Raw genomic sequence first — 27,109 nt, 5'->3', positions numbered from 1 at the left:
GACAGTAGAAATTTTTCCTGTCTTTCTATTATTTTATGTTTTTTTAAAAAAAAATTTGGTGCCTCTCTCCCATGGACAGCTCACCCCAGTTTCCCCGAAGGCACGCACAGATGGCCACCAAGAAGGCCGTATGAGTCCCCCCATCATCATGCTGTGCCCCATTACCCCCCTTTATAACCATACAGCAGTTATCTTGTTGTGTGTATTTTCTGAGCACAATACACAGAATCTTAATAGAATCATGTCTGTGTTGTATTTATATACTTAGGACATTTGGAAAAATCTACAGCAGTTGATTATTTCATAAATTATAACTCTAGCCAGTACATGTTTTAAGTTTTAACTGTAAAAATGTAAGTATTAAGATATCTGTATAGATTTTTTGCTATTTATGCCTTTTGGAAAAATGTACTACACTGCCAGTCTCTCAGGCGTTACAAAAGTCAAATCTCCTCATTGATTCTGTAACAAATGACCCCATTAGAATATATCTCTTCTGTTTGGTATGCATGGACCCACTGTGCCACTGACTGGGTATGCTCCGAAGGGGCGTAACTAGGAGCAGCAGCGCCGGCAAGACCCACAGGGCTAACACTGTTTAGGTGAGAATGGTACCAAGTCAGATTTACCTTAACGTTCTGTCCTGGTAACTATGGATTGTGAATTTCCAGTGTCCGTTTATTCTGTGCAAACTAAGAGGGGTAAACTTTATTGTACTTGAAATGTATTGAGTATACATAAGTGTATGAGCACTACAAACAAATTGTTACTTTGGGTGAAAAGTATACACTATGGGCCTAATTTGTTAAAGCTCTCCAAGACTTGAAAAGATACACTTTCATCAGTGAACATAGGCAATCCAGCAAACCTGGAATTGATCTGATGAAAACATTTGCTAACAAATATCAAATAACCTTTAGGAAATCCATTCCAGGTTTGCTGGATTACCCAGTATGTTTACTCTATGGAGCAAGCAGGAGGTGAGTATAAATGGTAATTGATGTTCCCATCAGCTTTCTGACATCTAAGGATACACTGCAGTGGTTACAAAATTAATACAATTATACCCAGAAGTATATATCTACACATGCATGGAAACACTGGCACTGCTCCAGATTCCAACCTTTAGGTAACTCTTACCTACCAATTGTGACCTGTAGCTACTCCTGCCATCTTGTAAATCATGCTATTCTTCACTTGAGACAACACTTCCTCTTCTGTTAGCAAATATGAAAGAAATGAATATGCATTTCCAACTGTAGGCATACAAAAGTGTTGTAAGGCCCTGGTCAGCACCAATACTCACCAGGCACCAGTCCCCCAACCTAACGCCGCAGTCTTCACCTTTAGCAAGCCCCCGGGAGACTGGCTACGTCTCCCAGCACACGGTTGCCCCCAAGATTTAATGCGCAAAGGAATGGCGCTTATGGATTGGTTGGCACCAGAACAGGGTCCCACAGATTAAGCAGTACAAGAACTACCACACAAAGCCAAAGTCATACATGGGTGATGAAGTCCACCAAACGAAGTACAGAAGGAGTAGGTACAAGCACGGTCTGGGTAACAGGCAGAGGTCGGTCCAGGCTGCGTATAGTCGATGGGTCAGGGTACAGGCTTTGTTTAGCAACAGTAAATCAAACAATAAACTCTCCAGCACAGATTAGCCCAGCTAATGTAGCTAACACTACAATGTAGCTAACACTACAACAGGCACTGGAATCTGAAAGCAGAAAGGCATTTAAAGACCCACCAGCAATGGCAGCATGGGATTGGTCAGGAACTATTCTGTTAATTAGCTCCAGCACAGCTCCAAATTCTTTCAACTGTGCAGTCTCAGCGCAGGGAATGCCGAGAGGGAAAACACAGCCAAAGGGAAACAAGGATGCTGCAAGCCGAAGAGCAGTAATTTCCCCAGGAATTGGACGGGAGCGCTCCACTGCAGTGGGACAATGCCCAGGATTGTCGGCCGGAGCGTCTTCTAACAAGTGTTTATTACAGTTTGGTGGTAATGATAGACAAATAACCCACTCTCTTTGGCATGGAGGCTGAATTGTAGAGTTGATATCTATTCTACAATAAGACTTCAGAAGAGGTAGAAATGTGGCGTTTACCATAGATTAACCATAAACATATTTGTATGCTGAAGTGTAGATTGTGCCATTTTGTTTTTGTTCATATTCGCCATTAAGGGCCCATGCAGGATAAAAGAAGCCGGGATTCCACTGATGGGACCTACATTGCGGTAAGCTGATAGTAAGAGTCTAGGAAGAGTTCTTTACTGGGTCCTACTATGTGTTTGCAATTCTAACTCAAGATAAACTGAATCAAAATTCCAAGAAATCATGTGAGTTTGGATCACTGTTGTTTATTACATTTTAAAACATTCTGACATCAAACATGTCTTATGATTTCATGTCATTGAAATAAATAAAGCAATCACTGGATCAGAACTGAAGGATAAGAAGCAGAAAAATGTGGTGAATTGCTAACATGCAGCTTTGATTTCTGTTAAAACAGGTTTATAATAAGAGATTATATAAACTGCCATTGCTGATCTAGTTCTAAAAAATACAGCATGACCAGATGATATTCTGATCTTCTGCTTTCAGTAACGTCTGGGTATGAAGAATGAGTATGAAGCTTGGGGAGTAAGCAACAAACTTGTTTTAGGTGTGAGAATGGAATTACATAGGTCAATACATCCGCTTTGTAGACAATTAGCATTCTTAGAATTAGTTTAGTAGTGGCATCTTACATAATCTCATAGTGTAGGTCCATTTTATTATATACAGTAAGGTAATATACAAAAATCTAATTTATTGAATTCGGAGCTCCACTGGTCCTTCCATAATGCATACTTTTCTTTTGATCTCAAAGCCACCAATATATTTTTGCATCACCAGATTCACTATTACAAAGACCAGGCTCAGAGGGAGCTTGCTCAGTTCTGCCTTACTCAAAAAAGCCCACTAGAGCTGTGCAAAAAATCTGGATAATGTCAAAGGGCTCAATTTGTAAAACCGAAAATCTTACATTCCCTTAAACATTCCCTGGTGGGAATCTTCCAGCCCTATGTGTTTTACTGGTAGTAGGGGATTCCCACCAGGAAATGATAGAGGGAATGTAAAATTTGCTGTTTTATTATTAGAGATGTTATTTGAATTTTTTGTGAAATTGTATTTGTTCCTTTTTTTCTGAGTCAGTCCAACAACAAAGATGTCTGATTACAAAATCCCTGTTTTGCTTTATTCATAAGAAATGTCAACATTGTACTTATGTGAAAACCTATGAAAAGAAAGACATTGGCACCTTTAGAGAGCACCCAACATCTAATCTATGTTTACCTTCTGCTGGAAACTTGCTAGAAGACTTTATTTTTTTAATTTCCATTTTAATAATTTTTGTTATGTATATATTTAATAATGTATATTGACATTTGAAAGTAGTTGTCTTGTAGGCAAAAGGTAAGCAGGCAATTCCCTTAGAGCAGTGTTTCTCAACCTTTTTTACATGGGGACCCCTGGATATATTTTTCATGTCTTTAGGGAATCCCTGCTATAATTACTATATCCACAGCTCACAGTACATTAGTGTGGTGGTCAGTGGGAAGAATGCCTCTTACATTGCTAGCAAGTGGAAATGTCATCCTTACAGCCAAAAAAAAATCATTGGTGTCAGTTAATCTGATTTAAGAGCCACAAATTACTAAAGGAACCCCTAGTATACCTCTAGAGGAACTGTAGGGTTCCCCAGAACCCTGGTTCAGAAATATTTCCCTAGTGCATTACATAGTGGTAAGGGATCCGATCATCGATCCTGCATGTCTACCAGGCAGTTCGCTCTGGTATACCAAAAGTCACTGATCCCATTACCTCCCCTTCTTCAGCTATAAAAGTTGGTTCTGTAATGTGACATATCTTTACAAACACCACGTTTGGGCTTTACAACTGGATCTGCTGAGCACTGGTACAGGTAACCATGGTTAGTTTACCATACATTCCCATCCCACTTTGCATATGTTAGAAGGAAATTGAAGTAATGGTCTTGTAAAACAGGGGTACTAGGTGGGGGACAGGGGTGCTAAAAAAGGACATTACATAAGTACATCTCTGCAATGCTTGAATATTTTCGTGGAGCCCTACAGGCTTATAAAATCCTTACAATGGAATACCCTTGCTGACCTCCAAATTCAAATAATAACTTTACCCGCACCTCCTATCCATATGGATCCTCTATAAAACTTTCCATGGTCTTCTTTACAATTAAATATCTGAAAAGTAAACAAAAATCTGAGTTCATGGTGAAGGATTTGAAGGTTTATTTAAAAAAAGAAAGTTATAAAATAAAAGATTAACATGTGTAGAGACCTTCATTGCAATGTATAGAGGGTTTAACTTGAATGTGAAATTGAAGGCTTATTTAGGTTGGAATGCTGGACAAATGCCAGGCAGAAGCTCCCAAACATAAACATCTGACATATTAAATCATTCACTCAAGAATTTGCACAAACAGCCCATTGCTAATTACAGAGACATTACAGGAATCATAGGAGATACTAGTTCTGGTTTATTGTCCTATACATAAATCCTAGGGACCATTAAAAGCTTTACTTGCCGGGCTACAGAGCTCCTCCTATCCCCCACCTTCTATGTCCATCCTAAAATGCATACATTGATTTATTTTCAATCAAAACCATGCTGTTGCCACATGTTGTGTATAAGAAAAGGGCTTTTGGTAAATGTAGTTCTGGGGGTGTCTACAACACTAAGAATTGTCCCTGTAAGAATTGTACAACCCTGATGATTCCATAAGACATAATAAAATCTAGTTCTTGCTAAGGGACAAAAAAAACAAAAAAAAAAAACAATAATGCTGGGATATAATTAAGTGAGTATGAGACAGGTTTGATAAAAAGTGTGGCTAACACTGGAGCTTTAACTTTAAATTCTTTTGCAGAATACTGGAACAAAATCAACAAACATGTAGCTACAGGCCTCCCTGGCTTCTGTTGTCTCTACCTTGCACTCCAATATTAAGACAATGAAATAATTAGTTATTATGAAGTTGCACATATCTATGCCCTCGAATTGTTACATAATAAGAGAAAGTTAACCAATCAACATTCACCATTTGAGATTAGGATGCTTAGCCCTTATCAGGGTTTTTGTGATGCCGTGTCCCTGAAGTTCTAAATGATAAGGGATAGATTATTATTCAAACCTATGTCAACACAGATTTTAGATTTAATAAGGCAGTAACATATCAGAAGGTCATTTTACTTATTGGTGCAAAACATAATTTACATAAATGTAAACCTTAGATAATGGTGCCTATGCTCTATACAGCTGTGCTTTTTAATTGAAAAAGTGATTAGAAATGACAGTTTTGTGATTTAGGATATTTGTTAATTGGATATTGTCCAAGGGGCCATGTTGTACAAGCTTTCTGACAGTGAATAGGATCCTGTTTCCCGATACAGAAAGTAAGGGCTGTGAGACCTGTTATTCTCTCTGACGTGATAATTGACGGCTTACTTGACAGCTATCATTATATTTCTGTCTTGGAGAACTCTTCTGATTGAAGAAAGGTCCAAGATTGCCTAAAACTTCCTAACCACTAAGTGGCCCTTTGAAGCACACATAGCACCCCAATTTTTTCTTCCCCATTTAAATTTAATTTAAATATCCCAATTTTATTTACAGTGAACCAATAACCACCAACCTCACATGACACTCAGAATGTGTCACAAAGTCTTCCCCATTACCACAAACTAAAGCATAGCAATCTTGAAATTCAAGCCAATAAACAATTTTTGCTGATGCAAAAATATTTCAGCCTGGCTGTGGTTCTCCCCTCCACCTCTCTATGTCTGCATGCCCATCTCTTAGCTTTGATAGTAGTAAATTAGACATTGGAGGACTTATTTTGCATTAGTGCCTGGTAAATTTTGTTTACTAAATACGCCTAAACACGTATTTGCCTCAAATCCTGGTCTTTGAAGAATGAGTCAAAGCACTTTATTAACCGGCTCGGAGTATATCCAAATGCAGTGTACTTTCAGTGGAAGAGATTTCATGAAACCAAACAGCAAAGATTAAGTCGTATAATGTGTGCACTGTGCAGAATTAGAGGATGTACAGGCAGGAGGCGGCTCGTGTAAATAGAATAGAGTACGTGACTCATCCAGCTGCTTTCATGGAACACCATGATGTCACTGATCCCATGACTGACAGTAGTGCTGTACAATAGCTTTAAGAGAAAAGTCATTATATTCCCAGTCACAGAAATCATTAATGTTGAAAAAATGTTAGCAATTTAAACAGGAACATGTTAGTAATACAAGGACCAAAATGTGCCCAGCAATGCCACAGACTAAAGATTCCAGAATCTGAATCATCAGCATTTTTCTGCATACTATGCAGGTCCTTGATCCTTAAAGTATATTTGTCATCAGAGTTAGCTGGGGCTAGCTTTAATGGTCAAACTTGCCCAGTAAGTTATTCACTTATTTAATTTATTGTGTGTATTGTCATTTTCCTAGCATGGTTTTTGTGTCACCAGAATTTAGGGTGCTGATACCTTATGGGCCAGCTCTGTTCACAGGAAGCTTTTTGGCCTCATGGTCAGTTGCTGTCCATCAGTGGGAGTTTTCCTTTGGGGGAGCAACTTAATACTTGGTGCGCTGGTTACAGCAAGGCATGTCAAGTTACCCAGTCATTACACCCTGGGGTGGTCAGGGATGAGTGGCCCTTCCACCTTTAAAAAGCACCCTAGTGAACCTTTTTTTTGTGTTGGTGTTTTTGCACGTTCACTTTTTTTTCCTACACCAAGGTTTTTGTTTCAGGATCACGTCACTGCGGATTAAAAAATAAATAAATAAATATATATATATATATATATATATATATATATATATATAGTTTTTTTTTAGTTATTAGTTGACAATGAAGGAAGCTGTCACAGGTACAGATAAATGGTAGATTCACCTTTTCAATTTGTCTTGATGACTATTGTTACTATTGTTACTGGAAACTAATGAGAAGGAAAATATAAAAACAAAATCTGACATCTCAGGAATACAAATAGAAATTTTCACAGACTTACAATTTTCAACTTGTTGTGGTGACAACGGTCTAGGGGGATTTAATTATGATTTAGTGAGATTTCTTTATACTTCATGTAGTGTCTACAAAACAGAAAAAATGAGGCAGGTTTTATTCATTTGCTTCTCATTTGTAAATTAAAAAATTGCATACCAACCAATACTTGGGGACCTAAGAATAGGAACTAACCAATGCTTGGAGACCTAGGTTTGGGAACCAACCAATGCTTGGAGACCTAGGTGGAGGAACCAACCAATGCTTGGATACCTAGGTGTAGAAACCATTCAATGCTTGGGACTTAGGTGTAGAAACCATTCAATGCTTGGAGACCTAAGTATAGGAACTAACCAATGCTTGGAGACCTAGGTGTGGGAACCAACCAATGCTTGGAGACCTAGGTGTAGGAACCAACCAATGCTTGGAGACTTAGGTGTAGGAACCAACCAATGCTTGGAGATTTAGGTGTAGGAATCAACCAATGCTTGGAGACCTAGGTATAGGAAACAATGGATGCTTGGAGACCTAGGTGAAAACCCTAACTTCTATTTAGCATGCATACTTTTAACAGAAAATACTTTTTTATGTCCACCTCCTTGGATGTATGATCAAGAGTATAGGGGTTTATGGGGATTATGGGAAGATGGTTTTATTATTTCCCAGCATTACCTAGGGAATACAAAACAGGTTAATACTAAACTTCTAACCAAAATCACCAAAAAATGCCATTACATAATTATAAACAAAAAAAAAAAAATAAAAGCTCTTACCAAGTTGCACTCCATCCAGTGCTCATTATAACCTGTGCCTTCATTATAATCACTCTGCCTTCTAAGACATGCCACTTACCAGAAAAGAAGAATTGCACAAAGGTAAGTCAATTCATGTTTTTTTGTTTTCATATGTTTTGCTCACAGTTCTATTCTTGCAATACTCCAGTTTTCCTTGGCAGAGAGGAAGAGCCCAGCTCATAAAAGATGTAATGCATTGAATTTTTCATGCTTTGATTACGTGTTCTTTAAATAAAATGGTTTACATTATTTGAATGCACATTTGAATACAAATACTGCTTAGAAATCTATGTGCTTTTTTCTCTCTTACATGGTGTGTTAAGAATGGGGGAATGAAGGTGCAGGAGCCATAGTAACTCATAAGGGACCAAACACTGAATCAACTCATTTTTGTGCAGTCTTTGTTTTGTATTGCAAAATTCTTTCTATATGGTAAGTGAGATGGCATATGGGGTACAGTGGAGGAGGTTTTAGGGAAGTTTCCTAACAGTGGAAAAAGCATTAGGTTTAGAGACCTACAGTTGTTGGAATTTATTGTTTTAAACTCTTCACAGAGTAGTTACTACTATTTTCTATTCTATATTCAATAGAAAATAGTTAGGTGTAGGGGTACAGGAAAAGTACAACAAAATCAGTTACAGCATACAAAAAAAGTACAAACAGTAGTCCAATTCAATGCCATTAAGATAAAAAATACCCATATAGTAGGGAAACACAGATTGAACCAAGGGGGCTAAAAGGGAGGAAATGGGCCGGGGGTGGTGCCACATCAGGGAGGGGTCAATAGGATTTTTAAAGCGTGTTGTCAACAAACTTGTCTAGAATGAAATAATATTTTGTCAAACCTCCAATGAACATTTTTTTTTATTTAAACCACATAAAAACAAAGATAATTAGAAAGCAACTGAAACGTCCAATATAGTTAAACATTATACCTCCTATGTTGGCCTATAACACTACCCATATTTGAATTAGTCTTCATCGGTCTAATATTAGATAGGCTAATTAACAGTTCAAATGAGAGAAGGCCCTGTCTCTTAGGTACTAAAACTGTATGCAATGCATTGTAGGAGTTTGAAAGTGAGTTTTGAAATATATATGGCTCACCTTTTTGTGGCATTGGAAGCCACATTGGTAGGACCTACGCTGACAAAAGGTATGCTAAAGACCCCCCTCCCCAATTGGTTGGGTAAGACTGGCTGCCTATGTATTAGGCTGTCCCTATTTTCCACCAACCTTCCACCTCTTCTACTGATGTGGTGAACCATATAGAATTGGGGATGAAGATGACACAGCATGAATAAGGCTGTGGCAACTCACATTTTTGTTTTTCTCTTCTTATCTGTCTCCAGCCTGCCTGGTTGCTCCTCTGTTGTGGACAACCATTGCATATCAAACCCACCTCCAACCCCCTGAAGAAGCTCGCTACTGTCAATGAAATGTGTTGAGTTCTATATTGGTACAGGATATTCTTTCTTTGGGACAACTAATGTCCTTTCTATAGACCTTTGGGTGGACGGGTAAGGACGAATGCAAACATGGCCACTGCTAAATACCAACATTGGAGGTGGGTTGTTGTAATGTTTAACCTTATTAGATATCTCAATATGTTTTTAAATATCTTTGTTTTTATATGGCTTGAATAATTATTAAGTTCAATGGAGATTTGAAGAAATATGAGTCACATTATAGGTTTGTTGACATAATTGCTTTAAAATCCCATTTCTTCTCTTTTACTGTTTTTGGATATTGACACAGGGATTTTACATGCATAGGTTTACAGCAAAGATGAATTGATTTTGTCATTTTAACTTGTGTAAGTACCCAAATTGTTTTAAAATGTAATTTTTTTAATGTTATTATCTCAGCATTCTGTAAAATCATTTAGATCAGCCCCAAGGTTTAGAAAAGTAGGTCTAGCACTATGAGCTATTCAGCCTCTGCTACAGAGCACATGAGCAATAACTTTTCCTTGTATGGCTGTTTACTTGTTGTCCATTTAGCAGGATGGGAGCATGTGCCCTAGACCAAGCTGTACTTCTGCTTCATTGAATGTTGAAAACCAGAATGTGCTGTCTGGCAGGGGTTCCAGAGTGACAAGAATTGCTTACTAAAATTAAGATCTTTGACAGCTAAAAACATTTATGTATATCAGCAGTGCATTTACCTTCTTCCATGAAGTTCAACTTTACTTTGCACTGAGCATAAATACTCATAGAGAGAAACAAGCAAACCACATAAGATCTTCAGACCACAAAAAAAGTTTGCTGTGAATATTGTAGTTTATAAAGTATATCTGGGGGATTTTCTTAAACATGCAGACACAGATCTTTTGTTGTGTGAAACTATAGCTTTTATTTCAAAATGTGCACTGGTGAATGTGAACTTTTGTGAATGTGAACTTTTTTGAATGTGAACAGTTTTTAATTAGTTCTCCTGCAAAGCCTTAGAAATGTATTGATCCTGACAGTACTTTACTTTATGTGGTCACCTGTGATGAGTAGACATTGCTGCTGCACTGCTTTTATACTGAATGGCCATCCTGGAGGCTGTGGCTGTTGGCATTAAAGAGGGATAAAAAGGTGTTGCAGGGGGCATAGCTATCAACATTGTATCAGCTAACTCACAAGCTTGTCAATCCGCACCTGGCCACACCTAGTCATGTCCACTGCCTTCTAGATTGATTGCCTCTGTTGCCAAAACTGTGATCTGCTGCATCTGGGCGGGGAAGCATGTGATACCCAAAGGAGGATCTGGATTAGTCAGGCAAGTTAAATGTTACAGGTTTGCTTCCTGGCAGTTGACGTTGGATTACCTGAAGTGATAACCAGTTTTCACAAAAGTACCCTACAAAGGGTGATGGGCCAGTTACCCAAGTGGCTAGTGAACTTTTTTGCTGTGGGATGGCACCAAATCACACTCCCCATGCTCTCCCTACCAGGAGTTACAGAACCAGGAGACTTCAGCGCAGGATTGGTCAGCCGATCAAGCCAAGACTTGCTAGGACTTGGGTTAGAGGGTGACTGGCGGAATACATGGTTGTGGACAGGCCAAGTTTGAGTAAGGTGGCTGGTGGAAGACTTGGTCATGGGCAGCCTAGGGACAACTAGCAGAAGATGTGTAATTGTCAGACCATAAAATTTATAAAGAAAAAAGAAGAAAGACAGGGTTTTTTTTGCGGCAAAACAGTCATGTATTTTTTATCACATATGAAGGAAGAGAAATAATTCTCTCTTTCCTACACTTTATATTACAGAGAACAAATAATTAATTATACAGCCAAAAGCTTCCACATTTTGGGTCTGTCTCATTCACATCATGGGGTAGTTGGACAGGAAAGTTTTGCTGAACTGTCCAACTACCACCAAAAGGCACCATTCTGCATAACGGCACGCATGTATCCCCTGATGAAGCCAAGCGGCGAAACGCGTCAGCCTTTATGCTTTCTTTGAACCATTTCAGAGGAATGATATGTCTGGTATAAGGGTCACATTTACCCCATGATGTGAATGATACAGACCAAAAATGTGGAAGCTTTTGTCTGTGTAATTAATTATTTGTTCTCTGTATTATAAAGTGTAGAAAAGAGAGAATTACTTCTCTTCCTTCATATGTGATGAAAAATACATAACTGTTTTGCTGCAAAGAAACCCTTCTTTCTTCTTTCTTGATATATATATATATCTCAACCATAATATCCCAAATAACCAAAAAATCTTGTGCACCAGGAGGAAACTGTACCACCTATAACATAAGTCCTATTCTAACTGACTGTAATATTTCCAAATTACTTAGCAATTTATGAAATTATATCTCTCATATCTCTTTTGTCTAAATATTTGCATTTCAGCGGGTCCACCTAGGTAATGGCTAATATAAGGGCTTCCTTCTTGGTTAATTTTTTTGATTTAAGATAAAAGAAGAAGCACAGGGTGAGTAAAATGCCAAAAAACAATAAGGTTGAATGTCTTGGCAGGGATATTTCACCGTTGGAGTATCAAATACATATAAGATGTCAGTTGACCAATCATCTGATATCTATAACCACATAGCAACTTTTCTGGACTATAAATTACATACATTTGCCTAGAAAATAAATTTTTTGACCAAAATAATTGTATTAGCAGCATCAACCTGAGTTTTCTTTTTTGTGTTTTTTCCAGCTTTAAAACTCAAAGGGATAAATTATAGGTTCTCTTAGGGCGGAGCATTAGCAAGAGGTGGAGTGGACCTGCATAGTAATGTAGTAATTAAAACTGTTTCTATCTCTGACTGATTATTAGGTGGTTGAGATTACTACAGGTTTATCTGGGTTTAAGCTTTCTGATGACACAATGTGACCAGACTTGACTTTGTATGCTCATAGTACCAGAATGCATTGCATTTAAATACCTTTTCTTTAAAGCATGTCATTCAAAATGCAATCAGATTCTTCAGTAGCACTGTTGTACATTAAGAGCTCTTCCACCTAATTGCATATGTTTATTTGCATTCCTTTGAACATTTCCTGAGCCAATTGAAGGTCATATTATAGGTGGATAAAGTGCCACCATTCTTTATTTAGGTAGGCAAATAGGGCAGAGATATTGACAAATTTCATATCATAAAGCACACCACAAGCTCCACCTCTGATCCAATGGTTTATGCAAAGTAGAAACAATTACCAATACACAGATTGATGACAGCAGGGAATCCTTTGAAATTGACTTTTATAGTTCACACTATGGCCCTGAATAATTAAAGCTCTCCAAGGCTGGAGAAAATACACTTTTATCAAGAAAACTGGGTGATCCAGCAAAGCTGAAATGGATCTGGTTCAGAATTGAAAACATTTGCTAACAAATAGCTAAGGACTTAAGAAATACATTCCAGGTTTGCTGGATTACCCTGATTCACAGATTAACGTGTATCCTCTTCAGCCTTGGAGAGCTTTATTAAATCTGGGTCTATGTGCAGGGTAGTGCAGTATACTATACCTCACTAACGAGACTGATTCATTAAAGCTCTCCATGACTGAAAATGATGGACTATTATAAGAACCTGGATGATACAGCAAACCTGGAATGGGTTTCCTAAAAAAATATTTGCTATTAGTTGGCAAATGTTTTCAATCCTTTAGCAGATCCATTCCAGGTTTCCAACATTAAGAGAAAAAGGGTGCCTAGGATAAGAGCCACCTTTAAATTTATTGTTATATACACCCTTATATAAATATATCAATAGAAAATGGCACCTACATAAATTAAAATGTATACCACAATGTGAACTAATTAAAATGTAAACATTTTTTTAAAGATATTTTAAAATTGCAACAACAATAGTAAAAACATTACAAAAAACATAGAAATAGAACAGTGGTCATTTATATAACATAGTTAGTTTCCCAGTATAGTATAGTAACATAGAGAGAGACAGCACAGAATGGAATATATCAATGGCTACTCAATCTGAATCATGGACATAACATTGTTGGTTTCTAAAAATGTTTACACATTTCACAGAGCTTTCACTTTCAGACTAGAAACCTGTGCTGGATTTTCTACAAAATATTTTCTATTTTTAATTATGGCAAATACTGGACTAGATCTATTCTAAGTTTGCTGCATCACCTAGGTTCTTCTATGATATTGCATCTTCTCCTGTCTTGGAGAACAGGACACTTTGATTTCATATAATAGTAAAATCAGTGGTGATACAATCTGAATATTGAGCTAGTGTATAGTACATTGAATACTTGTGATTAATTGAATAATTTAAATGTTAATTATTTTATATAAAATCTGATTGTATGTTTAGCATAAGAGGGTAACTTCCTTCCCTTTGTAGACATTTCCTGTCACTTCCTGTTTTATCTCTGGGACAGGAAACAAAAAGAAAGATCCCCAAGGGAATACTGACAGGAAATGGTAAACTTGTACATACTTTAACCTTTTCCTGCAAAATTCAGCCACTCTTGAATTTTGAATAATATAATAAATTATCATATATCGAACACCAGAATATTTATTGCCTGGAACACAAGGCCCCTCCAGGCCCCTCCGGCCATGGTTGTGGTGGTGCCATTGGTGGTGCTGTGGGCATCATCAACAATGGCAATGGTGCTTAGGTGAAGACCCTAAAAAATGGTTTTGCCAGTACATCTCTCGTCAGACAGCCCCCGCCATGGCTATGATCCAGTATTGTGAATTTAAATAAGCCCAGGGCTGGTACTGGCACTGCTTAGTAGGATTATTGTTTGTTTCTATTTTCTGTGTGGTCTGAGATATATATATATATATATATATATTTATATATATATATATATATATATAGCACCAACATATTACGCAGTGCTGTACATGAAATATGGGTTGCAAATGACAGACAGACAGATACGAACAGTGACAAAGGAGGAGGAGAGGACCCTGCCCAGAAGAGCTTACAATCTATGTTTGATGTATTTTTGATTTGAATGTTTTTTTTACTATATTCTTTTGTATGCATTTCAAGTTTTTCTAGTTCACTATACGCAGGTGCTCATTTGTTACATTGGGGAATGGGAATACTAGGAGAGGGAAACATTCAGGTGAAGGGTGTTTAAATTATGTACAGAAGTTTTTGAAACAGTTCTAATCAAGACCTGCTAAATATCAAAATGTGTTATTCATTCAGATCACATTTTTTAGCACCATTCTGTATTTTTTTTCTGGTGTCATGTAAAATCCTAAAATGATGCATGACACTGGCAGTGGTGATAATCCATCTCCATAACTGACAGGATTACCTGTAGGATTTGATAATAGCTCCATAGCAGGTGGAAATGGTGGAAGCCAGTGTGCATTTAGTATAGATCAGTCTTTTTCAACATTTGTATCATAGGGGAACAATATAAATAACAGGGTCTTCAGGCAACCCCCAGCAACCTCTGGAGGAACCCTAGGGTTCCACTTGAGAAACACAGCTGTAGACTATACCATAGATCTGCTGATATAGTTTATGTAAACCAATTATTAACTTTTTAGATACGCTTAGCATTTTTAAATGGCACCTTTTCTGGTCATCCTTACATAAGGATCAATGCTTGGACACATCTAGATTTAAGGGTTTCTGATAAAGATTTAGGTTTCAAGGCACAGTATACAGGTATATGCCATGGCTGTCACCATCTGCAGTCCCACCCTCAAAATTGCCTTGCAGTCATAGCCGGAGTATATGTAGATAGGAAATAGCCCTAAAGAACATAAAGATCAATAAGGATTGTTCAGTGTGAGCATTTTTGTTGATTCGTCTATGTGCGAAATGGCTTGCTGCGGTTTATAGTGACAATGGGCTTGCTGCTTGATAGTTACCCTACTTAACAGTGAACAGGAGGCAGCAAAATCCTCTAACTAGTGTACAGAGTGGATCTTATAGATCCACCAATAGATCTCTTGGTGAGGCAAGAAGCAGTGAGAAAGCAAGGTGAACTGCACAGGTTTTAGAAAGTATACTACCTGTAACTGCAATTCTGAACAACAATAAATGATGCAGCAATAGTTTAAAGAGCCTGTTCACCAATGCTAGAAGTCTAGCAAACAAGATAGGGGAATTGAAAGCATTAATGAATGAGGAGGATTTTGACTTAGTTGGTATTGTTGAATCCTGGCTTTGTTCTTCGCATGACTGGGCTGTCAATATTGCTGGTTATACTCTCTTTCGTAAAGACAGAGTCAAACGAAAGGTGCTGGTGTCTGTCTGTATGTATGATCTGTATGATCTAAAAGTGAATGTGAAAGAAGAACTTGCGGATGGAACAAGCAAAGTCCAAATTCATAATAGCAATGTCATTGCCTTAAATGAGTCACAATGGCTCAGAATTGATGTGATAGAGAAACAGCTGGGAAAAGTTAAGGTTGACAAAGCACCAGGACCTAATGGATTACATCCATGTGTCCTCAAAGAGCTGAGCTCTGTTATTTCAAAGCCATTATTTCTAATTTTTAGCGACTCTTTAATCACTGGCAAGGTACCAATGGATTGGCGTAAGGCCAATGTGGTTCCTATCTTCAAAAAGGGAGCAAAGTCATTACCAGGTAACTACAGACCCGTTAGTTTAACGTCCATAGTTGGAAAGGTCATAGAGAGTTTGATAAAGAACCACATAGAGGAGTTTCTGCTAGAAAATAATATTATATGTGATAGTCAGCATGGCTTCAAGAAAGACAGAAGAGACAACACATACTCACCTTCCTTTTGCTCCCTGGGGCTCCATTTTTATTTTGGCAGCAAATAGAAACACCTGGTACTTCAAAGTATAAAGGGAACCATGAGAAACGGTCCCTTTCTACCTACATACCGTAATAATGCCAGTGCTGGGCACCCAATGCCATTACATGGGGGAGCAGACTTCAGGCTTCCTCTCTTTGCTCTCAGCAGCTAAACAAAGCAGTGGGTGAGCAAAGGTAGGTATGTTTACCCAAGCAATTTGAAATAGACCTTACCTCAATCACTTACATCTTTAACTGTTTAATATAATGTTGAAAGTTTTTTTATTAAATAATGAGGGTCCGGCCATGAAGGTCCTTGATTCAGCACTTTCTCTTATAGAGTGACAACTGTCATAATTGTGGTCCTGCAATATCATTCTGTCACCAGCAGATCTGGTAGGGACTACAAGCCGGTGTGCCAACAAACTGTAACGATCAGGGATCAAGCTCAGAGTCCAGTAGCTGAAACAGCAAGCAGACACAGGTAGAAGCAGTCCAGGATCTATGCACTAACAGAGGTAGCAGTGAAGGAGCAAACACACTTAAAGCACAAGCTGAAGTCGGTAGCCAAAGATGTCAGTTGGAGATGGAGTGCGAGTAGTTATTAATCAGCAGCCAAGGGTCGCTACACGGGTAGCAGTTTGGAGAGAGCAATGTAACAAATAGTAGGAAGAGCAAGATATTGGCACAATAATCTGGCAAACAGGAAGTTCAGACACATGGCAAGGAGTTCAAGGTTCAGCAAGAAACTAGGTATCTTTGTCCAAGGGATCCAGCAGGTTGCAAAAGGCGGAACCTCAAGTGGTGCAGGGGACAGAGCTGCAGCCAGACACTTAAGCATCCCTGGGTTTGGATCCTGACAGCACCCAACTCCTTCCAGGACAGCCTCTGGACATCAGAAAACATGTGGAACTAACAATTATTTTGTCTTCCTAACTACCAAGGCAAGGAGGAGAAAGTATAGAGTTGCTGGCATCATAGTTTTAAGAACAGGTTTTTATTATACAAATATATGACTACATACAAGAAAAGCTAACAGATTATCTCATATAAGCATATAATATTCATTAGATAACATTCTATCCCAGTCTTTATTACCCAACCTGTTTCCCAGATGAAACAGCTTCTTCAGGGGGTAGGTAGCAAGAAAACAAATAAAACATCTAAAAACTAATACGTTGCTTGGTCACAAGTATGTGAAAGCATATTAGGATATTAGGAGGCAATATGCAGGAAAACCTAGACCAAACTATGGCCTATGTTGAAATTCAAAACTGCCCAAGGAGAGAAAAAGATCCACCACGGAGAAGAATGGTTGTAAAATCACAGGTCTCGCCAGGCACTGCAGCAGCATGCATCCATACTTGTCAGGCATGTTTGCACTGTTGTTGTTGAAACAAGGGCAAGTAATAAAAAAGGCTGCAGGAAATCAGAAGAACTGAGTGCAAAAATAGATGAAAAAAGGTGCATATTTTCCTTGATTCACATTGATACTCACAAATTCACCACTAGGTATGAGAAAGCAAATTATCAGCCATCACTTGTGCCTGAGCTAGTGGTTGTTCTATGTAAAGGGGCAGTGACATGATTGATCCAGGTAACCCAATGCCAGAAAAAACTGAGAGGCAGAAGATCAAAAGGCACCTTGCTTGGGCAACTGACTGTTGGCATACACTGAGGATATGTTTAGACTTGGGGTGAGGTTGCGTTGTGGTTACCACTTCTTCATGCCAGTAAACTGCTGCATTGAGGCAGACACTGCAAGTAGTTTCTACACACAGCAGCCCAATACAGAATAATTGGGGTGGCAGTAGGCTGTTCAGTACAACTCATTGCTGTCTGCTATCAAATGTACCTGACTGTTCTTTAAGAATTGGTCCTACAATGTCAGAAACCGAATGGCTGGCAATGTTCCAGCCACTGGGATCCATGCAGGATCATTAGCTCCCACCGCACGAGTGATCCTAGCCTGAATATGCCATAACAATGCCAATTAAGATGTTTTGCACTCCTTGAGCAAATCATGCATTTCCTTTTAGCGTGTATAATAATATTCACATCTAATAAAACAATATTTCACTTCCTTACCCTACACTGCAATCTACAGGAAGTGTAACAGGTGAAGTCAGCAGAGCATAAAAATTAAATGATGCTAAATATACAACGTATCCATATACGTGGATTCTCAAGCAATGATAGCGCGGTGAACTTTGTACAGGGCACTGCTATGGAATGTTCCGTCAGTTTTGGAATCCGCTAATCAATGTCCATCTACAGTGTCATAAGCCGGAACGATGATCATTTTCAGAGATTTGGTGCCATAAAATATAGCTGAACTGCTGCCTATGCTTCAGGAATTTCCTTTCTGCCAAGAACGACAGTGACAGGGCGGGTCACAAACAACGTGCTGTGTCACAGGAAGCCTACACAACCACTATTAGGGTTTGTACAGCCTGAAAAACTGAAAGTACAGTAGTAACGCTGCTATCTGCTGGGGACAGCCTCCTCGTGCGTACTCTGGCCTCAGCAGATGTAATGGGAAGATTGCAGCATTTTTGAATATGATCTTGGGTGGGTAGTCCCTGATGTCCAATAAAGAGATCAGCTTAAAACTGCCAAAATTACAATGAAATAAAAAGATAAGCACAGCTTGTATTTATTGCAATTCCTTGACTGCAAAATCTTTTCTAAAACTTTATTTTATTCCAAAAGAATACAGGTATGGTCCATTAATCCTTAGCCAACATCTTTCCACTGCCTATCCACTGTTCTTGTTGTAGAAAAACGAACTTTGCTCACTGCTGGAAGATCATGTTTGAAGAGCTTTTGGGGGCCATGTTGGGCCGTTGCAGAGAGACTGCTGCTTCCACAGAGAGCAAAGGTCCCTTTCTGCAGCATGTTGGCAAGAGATAGGCTTTTACTTACCATAGCTGTTACTGCTTTCTAAGTAAAATAAATTGTAGGACGTTGAACACATTTTATTTCTGTGCACATAGGATATATTTAGTTGATTAACTTGAGAGTTCAGGTTGGCTTTGAAGGTGAACTTCAGCTTTAACCTTAGCTTTGTATGGTTGTTTAGACTGCTGTACTGAAATTGCTTACTCTGATTTTACTGTTAAATGTGTGCTCATTTCCTAGGTGAAGGACGTCCAACGTATTTTGGCCCCGTCCTTATTGTGCATGATTCTTCCCTTCTGATTGTTGGATTTTAGTCCTTTCAATCAAGAGAGGCTTAGTATCACTTATGGATGTTATTTAGGGTGGCCTGCATAGGACAGGGTGATGGGATTTTTAAAGAAGCTATCCTCAGCACCCTGCTGCCCCACCAGCCGTGTGATTAAAAGAGGCTGCAAGAGATCGGCGGCAATATGCTCAATCATGGATAAAAAAGGTGCAATTTTCCATGATACACATTGGTAGTCACACTTTTGTGTTGCATCACCGTCTCCTAACTTTTGTTGATTCCTATGCTAAGTTTCCAGAGCTTGTCACCTAACAGTAAACGCCTGAATAAGAACATTCATAGTACAGTCACTGAGTATCATTTTAATAAAAGCTGCAAATATAAAACGATGCAAAATTACTTTTGAATTACATTCTCTGATTCTATGAAATTTTAGTGATTTGATTACATGTATTTTCACTTTTCTGAAAGCTGCAGTAGGTAAAGTGTTAAAACCCAACTTCAGCCAAAACATTTTTTGCTAATTCCAGCTAAGATTTTTTTCCTAATAGTTTAGTAAGCCTCTGGCTTAGCATGACACTCAGCCAGCTAGTATTTCCAAAGAAGAACTCAGCAATAAGAACCCCTCACATTTCTGTCCTCAAAGTTTCTTTAAAGAGGTCCTGTCATTTTACAATCAAATGAAGAATGCCTGGGGGTATAATGGCTAAGTAGCAAGAGATGATGGAACATTCCTGCACCTGCTTTCATTGCTTTTTAAAAGTGACCCTGTCATCAAAGGCTCCTAGGCCACAGGACTTAGCAGTCGGCACCGCAGGAAGGAGCAAGAATCCCACCCATCTGACTGGTTACTTTTTCCAGGTGCTGGGGAGCAGAGAAGCCGCAGTTTTTCAATAAACTAGACACCAAAACCGTAATTTCTGTATTTTCCCTCTTTTTATACAAGTAGGTATAGGCACTATCATTCATGTGACCTCCACTTTTGTGGGGTTCCTGGTAAAGTGGTATGCCTAAGACTGCTAACTAAACATCTCTTCAAAACCACTGGCTCCAAAGTGTGGTCCTATTTGCTCTTTCTCAATAAACTGCTATCCAACTATGGTTTAGAAGAGGCAGGATCAGGCGGTTACACTCCCAAAAACAGCCTGCAGTTTTGTAGAGATGCAAAATTGCTGATACTGGAGTGGTGATGGGCGAGAAAATACATTGTAGCCATGCAGGATGATACTAGCTGGTTCCATTTTTTATTAGTAAGTTGTTTTTTTCTTGGGGGCAACATTGATATCTAGGGGGACTGTAAACCTGAATGCGGGGCTGTTAATAACAGATAAAGTCCAGAAATTTCCAGAAGCATTAATGCTTACCTGTTTTGCTTCCTACTCATTAGCCACTAAGTCAGTCTACCATAGTGATGGATAGACTAAACTATTTTAAAGGGTTTGATTTTTCATCATTTGCATTTTTTCTTTTTTTGTAAATTAAAAATTGCATTGTCACTTTCTGGTATAATGGGTACTTGAACCCTATCTTCCCTATACTTTCCTGCTTGCCATTAAGGCAGCCTTTTATATTGAGGGACCAAAAGGTATGTATGGTAGTGGGAGGGGGTGGACAAACACCTACAGCAGTATTTCTCAACCAGGCTTCCTTGATCAATGAGCAGTTTGTGACTCTGGGTCGAATTGACATATACCAATTATATTTTTGGCTATCTTCCCACTGGCAACCAGTGGTAAATAGAAATTTTGCCTACTAAATGCCACACTAATGTACTGTTAGCTCTGGATGTAGTAATTTAAGCAGGGATTACCTGAAGACCTGAAAGTTATTTCAAGGGTTCCCCCATGTTAAAAAGGTCAAGAAACTTTGATCTACAACATATGAAATTGACAGTGTTGCTTTAAACGGAACAAAAACAAGCAGATCACAGAGTTTAGAGGAAAAAAAGTGTTTACTGAACCAGATTCAGTGTTACACAGGCAGCGGAGATAACTCAGCCTTCACTTTAGCTGCATGTGCTGTCTACTCGTGTAAAAGTAACAGATCTCATTTCATGAATCAGAAAACCGGAACGTTCCTTTCTCCCACTGGCCTTCACACATCCAACAGCTGTGACTTTATATGAAGCAGCCTTAGTAGAATCAAACTGTCAAACATATTCTTGTAGCAGAGAGATTAGATTAGATTCTTGGACGGTGTGATGCTGGCTATCAGCCAGTTCCTTGAAATACACCGGACGCATGGATAAATGGCTGGATTGGCCTTAATAGAAAAGTACACTGCGATGGACTTGTTAATACTGTCTCAAGCTATTACTCATTACAGCTGAAAGGAGCTTTGAGCTTACTGTTGCTTGAAAAGCTACCATCTACTTTGTCTTTGTGTTCATGAACTGATGAACAGATTAGACTAAATGTATGATTATAATCCGTCATGACTAAAAACGCTAAACACTTACGTGAGGAGCTTCAGATGGAAGCTGCCAATTTTGGATTCTGAAGGCCTAAAAGTCACCAGCTGCTAAATCCTGCTTTAGAAGTGGAGGACGTAATATTGTGCAGCACTCACTAATGTAGAATCAGGCGAATTTCTATGGGTTCTCTTTTCTGTTAGGGTACAAACACACGTGCTCAGTCCATCTTTTAATCTAGGGCAATGTTTCTCAACTGGGGTTCCTCCAAAGGTTGCTAGGTGTTCCTCGAGCAATGAGCAATTTGGACCTCTCAGGTCAGTTTAAGTGACACCAATGACCTTTTGGGCTATCCATAATGGTGACATGCTTCCCGTTGACCAACAATGTAAGAGGCATTGTTCCACTGACCGCCACACTAATTTAATGTGAGCTGTGAATACAGAAATTATAGTAGGAGTTCCATAAGACCTTAAATGTATTTCATGGATTCCCTCAGGGTAAACATGTTGAGAAAGGCTGGTCTAGTTCTCCTTCACTGAACAACAGGAGAGAGGGTTAGAATGCATGAAGTCTAAAACAACAGCTTACATCTGAAGAAACAGAAATCACACATTAGGATGTATGCAGGCCTACCACTAACCTCTTCTTATAAACTATACATTTATCCAAAGTAGTAATTCACCTACTTGGATACCATGATTCAGTTATCTTCTCTCTCAGGATGAAGAAGACTTTCCTTCACATGCTCTTGTCTTTGAGCACTTGTGGGTTCTGCCCTCCTCAAGGCGGTGGTCAGTGGGTTCTGTTCTCCAAATAGATATTGCAATTAACTTCTAAACCTACATGCCAGTTGTCAACTAAGACCCAAGTCCCAGCTGGGCAGGGACCTGAGCCTGGGACAACCAGGCCTCAAAGATTCCCCCTTTTAACTTGTGTACGGGGACTCACCTTCTGATCTATATCTCTAGTCCTAAATCCGCCTTGCTGTGCAGTAATCCCAGTGATTGGGTGCAGGCTAAACATCCCTCACCAGGGATTGCCCCCTTCTCTATGGCTAGGAACCCCTCTCAATAACAGGAGGAGGTGATCAATCATTGGGCTAGGAAATTCAGTGCTTTAACCCTGGTGTCACTAAATCTGTTCTCTAAATCTAAGTTTTATCTTAATTAGCATTTTAGGTTTGCTACCTCGGATATTTTATAATGAAGTAAGGATCTTTTGACTTGTCCCGGGTAAAATCCACAGAAAGCAGGTCTAACCCGGTTGTGGGCACTTTGTTTTGTAGATCAGTGAAGATGGACAAGTTGTAGAGTCTAAGGAGCCACCAGGGTTTACCAATGCACCTTAAAAATCGTGCATGGATTTTTCGGTGGATGGCTCCTAGATTGCAGCCCTCAGGCACACTGTAGAAGGCAGACATGGGTCATAATACCAGAAACATCAGGCAAGCTTGAAGTCTTACACAAGCCAACAGCAGTAAAACAGGCATAGCTAAGATCCATCAGAAGTCCGTAACCCAAGGAGCAGTAGGCGCGATACAGGAATATAGGTCACTGGAGCATCTGGGGGGCTTGGTACTAGCATAGCGACTGTGTGTACCCTAACCAATCAGTTTCTTTTAGTTCTTGGGGTGTTACCTGCTGGTAATGGTGCCAAGTGGCTGGAAATGCACCTGGAAACCTGAAAGTGTGGATTGCCACATGCTGAGCTAGTAATCGAGTGCTAAATACGGTTTGAATGTTTTGATTTTAGTTGTTGGTATTATTCGCACTAAATATGTTCATTCTCACTGCCTCAGACTAAAGCTACCTTCACACGTCAAATTTTTCTCGCCCGATAATCGGCTTCGGCCAGATATCGGGTGAGAATCTGGCGTGTGTACAGCCCGCGTCATTCATCGTCCGTGGATCCGTACTGGCGGATCCACGAACAATGAACGTCGAGCGATCCTAATGCAAGGGAAGGGGAAGAGCGCGCAGCAGGGTGCCACTCCGTCGCTCTCCCCCTCCCCTCTCCATAGAGCAGAACGGTGATGTATGTACAGCACTCGTTCATGTATCGTGCGGTTCTTATCGTTGGAAAGGATTGTGAAAGATCTTTTCCAACGACAAGAATTGCACGTGTGTATGCTGCTTAAGATTTAGATCTTTATTTCATATTAGAGCTTTTTTACCTAAAGAACTGCCAAACTTTCCTTCTAAAAAATTGCTTGTTTCCTGGCTATCATGCAAGGTCTTTAATATTGTTTTAGTTACAGAATGTACAGAATGCAGTAAAGTAGCAATGACTTCACTTTTTTTGGGTCAGAGATTTAAAAGAAGTTCAGGCACAGATAGCCAGGCCAAAAAAAAAAAGTCTGCAAGGACATCCTACATATTTGTCTTAGTAGAAGTAGTAGAAGTACATAGGGATTTTTTATATCATTTGTTGATTAGGATCGGGCCACTGCAAATATTAAAATTGTTAAAATGTTTCCTATTTATTCAGGTACAAATGAAAAGTTAAATTGTATTTTTTATTTTATGTTTGAGCCAACAGGTGGTGCCTTATGCTCTGTTTTATATTTACCTCCATCTTCTTAACCCATGTGGTTTACAAAGCTCAATAGCTCAAGATAAAATATTTCACAGGCAGAACAGGACCTCGCCCCCTCCTAATGCCTTATTCTGAAATTTCAGTGAGAGACAGGTAATGTACAGGTATCAGAGGATTCTCTCCCTATATGAATTGTCGTGCTTGTCTCAGGCGAGAAACCGACATGTGTACAGCAGTTGCTTGCCATCATTCATGGAACCATTGGGACAGATCCATGAAAAGGACAGATCTTTCTCCCCAATCCCTTTTCCATAGAACCAAAGGAGCGCTTTCACTCTTTGCCATTAGAAAAGTTTAGAAAAGATCATTTCCAGTGAAGAAAATTGCAGATGTGTACACAGTTTTAAAGCCTTTTGTTATAATTTTTACAACAATTACAAACTACAACAATTTTTTTAATTTATAACAAAAATTAGCAAAAAAATGCTACAAAAAGTTAAGTACTATTTGTAATACTCCACGCGTCTCGCGGATCTGGTCTGCTTCCTCAGGAGTTTCATACGAACCAATTGTAGCAGTGATAATAATGATGGTATCAAGCATCTATGACAGAATATACAGATAAAAGTTTTTTCAACATGATTATATAAAAAAGCAAATATGCCAAATATGTAATTGTCTGTCACCTGGTATTCCAAAAATAAGACCACACAGTGAAAAAGATATTTATACATACTAAAATGTGTAAACATTCAAATATATCACTTTAAACCAATAGTGCAAACATTGAAAGGTATAGCCTATAAAGTATTCAAACCAACCAAATTATATTGGAACCACTGGCAGTAAGTACTGGAACTTCTATATTGAATACTATATTACCTACTCTTTGTAAGTTTTACCTTATTTATTGACATATATCATTCGTTCTATAGACTATTATTATACTCTATGCCTCTCACTGATACAAGAACTATTCAATATTTTAAATTTTTGTAGCCATCTGTTTGGGCTCTGCCTGCAAGTGTCTTCTCCTATAGTCCAGAGTCATGTGAGCCACCATTTAATATTATTTGTCTTTTTCACAGTTAATTAACAATACATTCAGTTACATTGGATTTTTATTGTATTATTTTGTTGGTTTGCATACTTTATAAGCTATACCCTTCAGTGTTTGCACTTATGGTTTAAAGTGATATATTTCAGTGTTTACACATATTAGTATGTATACAAATCTTTTTCTCTGTGGTCTATCTTTTTGAATACATAGTGACAGGACTTATCTATTTGGCATATTTGCTTTTTTATATAATCATGTTGAAATTTTTTTTTCTGTATATTCTGTCATAGATGCTTGATATCATCATTATTATCACTGCTACCAATTGGTTCGTATGAAACTCCTGAGGAAGCAGACTAGATCCGCGAAACGTGTAGAGTATTACAAATAGTACTTACCTTGTTGTAGCAGATTACTGTCAAGACATAAATTTTACACATCGACAGCATGTGGCCGGTCATTTTAATCTATAATTAAATGTTAGAAGAATTATGTTTAGTGGCCATCCTGGGCCCTTTGTTTTATGTATGTGTGTACTACTTTGATATGTACTCTAATGCTTTTAAATGTTTAATAGAAATAAAAGAAGCTTTTTATCAAACTCAGTACCTTGAAAATCTTACTCTTTTAAATCCTTTGCAGGGTGTCTAAACTCTGAATCTGGATCCAAACTCCCCCTTTCTTTCTCTATTACACACCAGGGATGTGGTACCTCATATTGTGAATATGAGAGGGTTTCTATAAATTCAAATGATCATAAAAAAATACACGCAAGACACAAAAAACTTACAGCAGAACTAAATAGCACATTTACACTTACCTTTATTCCAGCAGAACCGTTGATCCATCAGGAGTGGAGTTCCATGTTGTTCGGGCATTCTTCTTTGGCCCAGCACAGAGGAAGTGCTGAGTGCCCTCATCTTCTTTATTCTTCTACGGGTTCTTCTTCATACGTGGATGAAATGGTATCGAGTACGCTAGTAAGCTGGTGTACAGAAGATATGCATATATGTTTTTGTTTTCTTTGAGTATTTTGCTGTTAGTATTTACTGTGTTACCTGGTTGTGTTCTGAAATTATGTAACCCATAAAAAGGACCAATTTTTGTAAGAAATTATTTTGGGTGCCTGGTTTATGACCTATTCATATTTTGTTCACTGATGGGTCAATTAAAAAACCTGGAAATGCATCAAAACATTTACAAATGTAAACTGAAGTGAGTTTAATCCATAACTTTCATCAATTTGCATCAATGCTGGTTGACATGTGTTGACGTGTTTCATGACACCCATTGATCTGCATTGACATGTAGGTATAAGGCTGGTACAATATGTGTTGGTGTGCATTTTGATGTGTTTCCATTTATTTCAATAATAAATACATTAGGCTAAAACCCAAAAGCATAAATCTAGCATTAACAATTCTCAAACTTCTGAAACTTGAATGAGATTATATTTAGGGCTCCTTTTATAAAGCAGTGAATCTAATTGTATAGGTTTAATATTATAAAGCAGTGAATCTGAAGTTATAATATTATAAAACAGTGAATCTAATATTACATCAATCATTGGGCCTGATTTAAAAAAACTATCCAAGAAGATACGCTTTCATCAGTATGATCCATCAGGGTGATCCAGCAAACCTGGAATGAATCTGGACCAGGATTGAAAACATTTACTAATTAATAGCAAATTACTTTTACGAAATCCATTCTAGGTTTGCTGGATCACCTGGGTTCACAGATGAAAGTGTATCTTCTCCAGCCATGGAGAGCTTTATAAGTCGAGTCCATTATCTCA

Source organism: Pyxicephalus adspersus, chromosome 9 (assembly GCF_032062135.1).
Source record: "Pyxicephalus adspersus chromosome 9, UCB_Pads_2.0, whole genome shotgun sequence".
NCBI lineage: Eukaryota > Metazoa > Chordata > Amphibia > Anura > Pyxicephalidae > Pyxicephalus > Pyxicephalus adspersus.
The sequence above is the reverse complement of the archived record's forward strand: the minus strand, read 5'-3'. Positions refer to the sequence as shown.